The following is a 6418-nucleotide window of genomic DNA, read 5'->3' as shown; positions in this document are numbered from 1 at the left end:
CAGTGCCCTGCCCTGGGGGTGCCCACAGCTCCCCGTGAGGATGAGGATGGAGGGCTACACGTGGGCAGGGACAGATTCCATGCTCCACCTTTGCACCCCTCGTCCCTCACAGCTGCAGAAGCTTCCAGACTGCTGCTGACACCTGCTCTCCATCTGCTGTTCCCTCTCTTCCCGGGAAGGTTGGAGAGCTCGGGAGCTGAGTGCTGCAGAGTTAATTAAAGCCGTGGTCTGACAATGCCTCTCCATCCCTCGGGTCTCAGATGAAGCAATTCCCCCCAAACCCAAAGGCCTTGCAAGCACTGTCTTTGTTCAGAGAGACGAGAGAGCCGCAGGGCCCTGGCTGCAGGAGGTGAAATTGTGTTTGCACTACTGCCCTTCCCCACAGCGCTGCCTCGTGCTCCTCAGAGCTCCTGCCTGCTCTCCAGGCTGGCCCAGCTCCCTGGGAACGGCTCACTGCCCCCAGCACCCTGCCAGGGAACTGGGAATGGGGACTGGGAATGGGAGCTGGGAACTGGGAACTGGGAACTGGGAACGGCTCACTGCCCCCGGTACCCTGCCAGGGGCTGATGGGGATGGGATGGGAACTGGGAATGGGGCTGGGAACTGGGAATGGGGCTGGGAACTGGGAATGGGAATTGGGCTGGGCAGGGACTGGGATGGGAACTGGGCTGGGAATGGGGCTGGGAACAGGAATGGGATTGGGCTGGGTACTGGGAACTGGGCTGGGAACTGGGAATAGGACTGGGCAGGGAGTGGGATGAGCTGGGAATTGGGAACAGAGATAGGCAGGGACTGGGAACAACTGGGAATGGCACTGGGCAGAGACTGGGATGAGCTGGGAATTGGGACCAGGGCTGGGATTGGGACTGGGAACAGGGCGGGGATTGGGACTGGGAACAGGGCGGGGATTGGGACTGGGAACAGGGCGGGGATTGGGACTGGGAACAGGGCGGGGATTGGGACTGGGAACAGGGCGGGGATTGGGACTGGGAACAGGGCGGGGATTGGGACTGGGAACAGGGCGGGGATTGGGACTGGGAACAGGGCGGGGATTGGGACTGGGAACAGGGCGGGGATTGGGACTGGGAACAGGGCGGGGATTGGGACTGGGAACAGGGCTGGGATTGGGACTGGGATGAGCCGGGGCCGGTGCCTGCCCCAGGCCAGCCCTCCCCTGGCCCCTGGGGTCCCTGTCACTCCCTCCCAGCACGGGAAGGACAACACGAGGCTGCAGGCTGGGGATGGGAGAAGGGGCAGGGGTGGATAAAGAAACCAGAGGAGCTGGGCTAGGGACTGAGGGCTGAAACAGAGGGGAAAGGCTCAAGGAAGGACAGCAGCGAGGGAATTGTGAGGTTTTGGGAGGTAAAACCTCTCCAGCTTTGCTGTGCAGAACGTGGAGCAGGGAGCATCCCCCGGCGTGGGCAGGGACACTCCTTGGGAACCCTTCGTGGGCCAGCAGGGACATTTGGGGAGGCAGGGAGGGCTCCTGGTGCCTCCTTGCTCCTGACCTCCAGGAGGGGAACCTCAGCAGCTCGAGCCAAGTGCTCTGTGCTTTTACTGCTTGGCAGTTTCAGGCGAGCACTTGGAGTTTACTGCTGACTTTATTGGGAGATTTTGTTTCTCCTTGAAGTCACCCAGCATTCTTTTCTTTTTTTTTTTCTCTCTCTTTTTTTTTTCCCCTGCAATTTTGCTTTTCATTTATCCTTGGATAGAATGAGATTTCCAGAACCAGGGAGCTGCAGGGCTCTATATGGGCCTGGTGCAGTTAAATGTTGCTGCTGAGGCTGGGGGGGAGAACAAAGGGAACTCCACCTCCCACCAACTTGTGCCCCTCTCTGATTTCTGAAGCCGTTGCTTTTCTGTCTGCCCCACTTTGGGGGCAATACAAATATTCCCATTTCCAGCCTGAGGAGCACCTGAGGTTCCTTTAGCAAATTGTCATGAGAAAAGTGGGGGCAACTGAACTCTTATTTTCAGTTGAGGGAATGATGCACTGGATCCCCTTGTTACTTTAAGAATAATTGATAATTGAAAAGGCCTTTGTTGTGCAAGCACAAACCTTGACTGGTAGGAGTTCTGGATGTTCAGAACACATGGAATTTACTGATTTTGAGTAGTAATTGTAGTCTCGTGGCCGAAAATATCTTATTAGTGCATGGCCCAGTGTTACTCTGAGGGACCTAAGGGGAAAGGGAACGGAGAGGAGAGGAGAGGAGAGGAGAGGAGAGGAGAGGAGACCTTTCTAGTCAGCTCCTGAACTAAACCAGGTCCCACAAGGAATGCAGCTCCCCAGGCTGGCGCAGGTGCACAGCAGTTGTGCCTGAGCCCAGGCCAGCAGCTCCCAGAGCTGGCACGTCCCTGTCCCAGCTGGACCCCTCTGGTTTGGGATGCTCAGGGCAGCAGCAGCTCTGTGCTGGGCTGGCCAACCTCAGCTCTACATGGGAGACAGCAAACAGCACCAAACAGTCCAGTTTGTGTCTCCACTGGTGCAGGGGAGCTGTGGGCAGGCACGGCTGGGAAGATGCTCCTGGGGTTCACTGCTGCAGGTTTAGGGCAGAGCACGGCAAAAGGGAGCTCCACAGGCAGGTCCCAGCAGTGCTCCCGGGCTCAGCCTGCTCAGAGCAGGGTATTTTATACTGCAGCCATTAAATGTGAAAGCCCTTTCACCTGTGTTTTACCTTTTGGGTCAATCGGATCACAAAAGGAAAAATATACCCGGGCCAGAAGACAATGTGGATAGAGCCTGCTGTCTGTGATTTATTGTTTTAATTAAAAGCTTTTTAAGCTTTAATTAAAAAGGTACATCAGCACTCAGTATTCAAGAAAAATGCCTTTGTGTTTAGGTCAATTGAATAACGTAACATATAATGAGATACATATTTCTAGTCTGGAGTTTCACATGGAAAAAAGCAATATACATAATTAAAAAGTAAATTCGAACAGATAGAGGAGAGCTGTTGGCAGGCCAAATAAAAGGTTTGCTTCACATGAACACCAGTCAGGAGGACGGGCTGGCTTTGCTCCCTGTGGCACCCTCAGAAGCCGGAGGTGCAGACACAGCCTGCACCCAGGGTGGGATTGCTGCTCCCAGCGGGGCTGGGCAGGGCACAGGGTGCAGCTGGGAGGGACGGGCACAGAACGTGGCACTCCCTGCCCGGGAGGGGCCTGCCCAGCACTGGGGCAGGTCTGAGGTCCGGGGCACTGCAGGGTTCCCAGTGCCACCTCTGCGGGGAACCGGGGGGGCTGTCCTCCCCAGCCCCAGGGGAGGGGTCCTGGCATCCCCTGAGATCCCAGCCCAGGGGAGGGGTCCTGGCATCCCCTGAGATCCCAGCCCAGGGGAGGGGTCCCTGGGATCCCCCTGAGATCCCAGCCCAGGGAAGGGTTCCCTGAGATCCCAACTCCAGGAGAGAGTTTCCCTGAGATCCCAGCTCCAAGAGAGGGTTCCCTGAGATCCCAGCCCCAGAGGAGGGGTTCCTGGCATCCCCCTGAGATCCCAGCCCAGGGAAGGGTTCCCTGAGATCCCAACTCCAGGAGAGAGTTTCCCTGAGATCCCAGCTCCAAGAGAGGGTTCCCTGAGATCCCAGCCCCAGGGAAGGGATTCCTGAGATCCCAGCCCCAGGGGAGGGTTCCCTGGGATCCCCCCGAGATCCCAGCCCAGGGAAGGGATTCCTGAGATCCCAGCTCCAAGAGAGGGTTCCCTGAGATCCCAGCCCCAGGGAAGGGTTCCCTGAGATCCCCCTGAGATCCCAGCCCCAGGGTAGGGTTCCTGGCATCCCCCTGAGATCCCAGCTCCCGTGGCCTCCCATCCCCACCGAGGGTCTCCTTTCTCCCCCAAGCCCCAGCAGTGGAGTTCCAGTGCTGGGACCCACAGAATCATCCCCAGTCTCCTTCTCCTGCCTCAGGACCCCTGTTCTCTCAGAGCCACAGGAAATTCCAGGTTCTGTAGATTTACAGGGGAAAACCTTTCAGTACAGGTGTAGGCACAGCAAACAGGAACCATTTCTCATCCTGATCTTTTCTGTACCTGAGGCAACTTTACAAAGTTCTGTGAAGTAATTTATCAATTTCCCAAGAAAAAAATATCTTTATGCCGTTAGAAAAGTCTGAAAACATATATATATATAAAGTTACATTTTCTTCCAAATGGTAAGATTTGATCTTTTTCCTTTACTTTTTGAAGCTACAAATATTGCAGGTAGAGTTTTCTGTGGTTTCCAAGGTTCCTGGGGCCACAGAGACTCTGAAGTTTATAGGTACAAGTCAGAAGTTGGAGGAAACTGAGGGAAAATTATTTCTAATCTATCTTCATTTGTAGTCCTGGCATCCCCTGAGATCCCAGCCCAGGGGAGGGGTCCCTGGGATCCCCCTGAGATCCCAGCCCAGGGAAGGGTTCCCTGAGATCCCAACTCCAGGAGAGAGTTTCCCTGAGATCCCAGCTCCAAGAGAGGGTTCCCTGAGATCCCAGCCCCAGAGGAGGGGTTCCTGGCATCCCCCTGAGATCCCAGCCCAGGGAAGGGTTCCCTGAGATTCCTCTGAGATCCCAGCTCCAGGAGAGGGTTCCCTGAGATCCCAGCCCCAGGGAAGGGTTCCCTGAGATCCCCCTGAGATCCCAGCCCCAGGGTAGGGTTCCTGGCATCCCCCTGAGATCCCAGCTCCTGTGGCCTCCCATCCCCACCGAGGGTCTCCTTTCACCCCCAAGCCCCAGCAGTGGAGTTCCAGTGCTGGGACCCACAGAATCGTCCCCAGTCTCCTTCTCCTGCCTCAGGACCCCTGTTCTCTCAGAGCCACAGGAAATTCCAGGTTCTGTAGATTTACAGGGGAAAACCTTTCAGTACAGGTGTAGGCACAGCAAACAGGAACCATTTCTCATCCTGATCTTTTCTGTACCTGAGGCAACTTTACGAAGTTCTGTGAAGTAATTTATCAATTTCCCAAGAAAAAAATATCTTTATGCCGTTAGAAAAGTCTGAAAACATATATATATATAAAGTTACATTTTCTTCCAAATGGTAAGATTTGATCTTTTTCCTTTACTTTTTGAAGCTACAAATATTGCAGGTAGAGTTTTCTGTGGTTTCCAAGGTTCCTGGGGCCACAGAGACTCTGAAGTTTATAGGTACAAGTCAGAAGTTGGAGGAAACTGAGGGAAAATTATTTCTAATCTATCTTCATTTGTAATTTTCTTCTATCAAACCATTTTTTCTGGAGGGCATCATTACATGTCAGCGTTGTAAATAGAAGTGCTAAATGGAATTTATGAGGATTTGTTTCAACAGATTTTGACTCCAGAATCTCATTTTGGTTTTATTGGAGCCAACACTCAAATGCACCTGTACTGCAGGTAAGTGGAGATTCCATCCCAAACCAGGCTTTCTCCAAAACCTCCTCCTGCCAAGGGCACTGCCAGGGGAAGGCTTTCCACAGTGCACCCTGCTGACTTTATTTAATTCTCCATTTCCTCTTCGTGCTCCAAGAGGCGCAGTCCAGGGCCTGGAGCAGCATCACTGCCACGCGTGTTTAATTCAGAGGCCAAATCCTTGCGGAGTTTCCCTGTGCTTTTGTTCAAGGGGAAATCCCTCCGTGGGCAGCCAAGCTCTGCTGGGGGAAACGCCCCGGGAGAGGGGCTGGGCTGCGACAGCCAGCTGCAGAAAATCAGAATTCAGGCAGGGAGGCTGCAGGGAGCCTTGTCCTGAGGGGCTTCAGAGGAGGAGGGCGTCCAGTGGGAACCAGGGGCAGTAAATCAGAATTAAGGCAGTATTTAAAGGAGGGAGGGTGAAGAGAGGGTTTCTTGTGTGGGGGTTTGGAGGGTTTGGCTCCTTCCCTGCTGTGCTGGGCAGGATGGAGCCCCTGGCTGGCCTGAGGAGCAGCTCAGCATCACTCCAACAGGTACTTTCTCTTCATTAAAACGTCTGAGTACTGAAAAGCAAACTGCTGGAGGAGTGGAGAGCTCCACTCTCAAAATGGAGATTTTTTTGGTGGTTTGTTTTTGTCTTTTTTTTTTTTTTTGCTTGGTTTTAATTTTGGGGGGGCGATTTTTTGGTGGTTTTTTAGGCTTTTTTTTTTGTTTTTTTAGGCTTTTGTTTTGTTTTGTTTTGTTTTTTAATTAGATTTGGGTTTTTGGTCCCTGGCCAGGCGTGCATTGGGGCAGGTGCCCCTGGCAGCCCAGGGTTTCCCCAGGCAGTGTGTGAAAAACGCCAATCACTTGTTTTTAAAGTTTTACAAGTTTAATAATAATGAAATGGTTATAAAAATAGCAATATAATTAGAGTAATAAAACTCGAACAATTGAGATTAGGACAGCCCTGCTCTCCCTGCTCACTTTTCTGTAAATTGGAAATGACGGCCCAGGCTCAGCAATCCGTTCCTGTTCAAGGGGAAGTCAACTCAATTTTCCCCTCCTGACGAAGCGCCTGGGTCT

Source organism: Passer montanus, unplaced genomic scaffold (genome assembly GCF_014805655.1).
Source record: "Passer montanus isolate IOZ18808 unplaced genomic scaffold, ASM1480565v1 scaffold77, whole genome shotgun sequence".
Lineage (NCBI taxonomy): Eukaryota > Metazoa > Chordata > Aves > Passeriformes > Passeridae > Passer > Passer montanus.
This window is presented reverse-complemented; position numbering follows the sequence as displayed.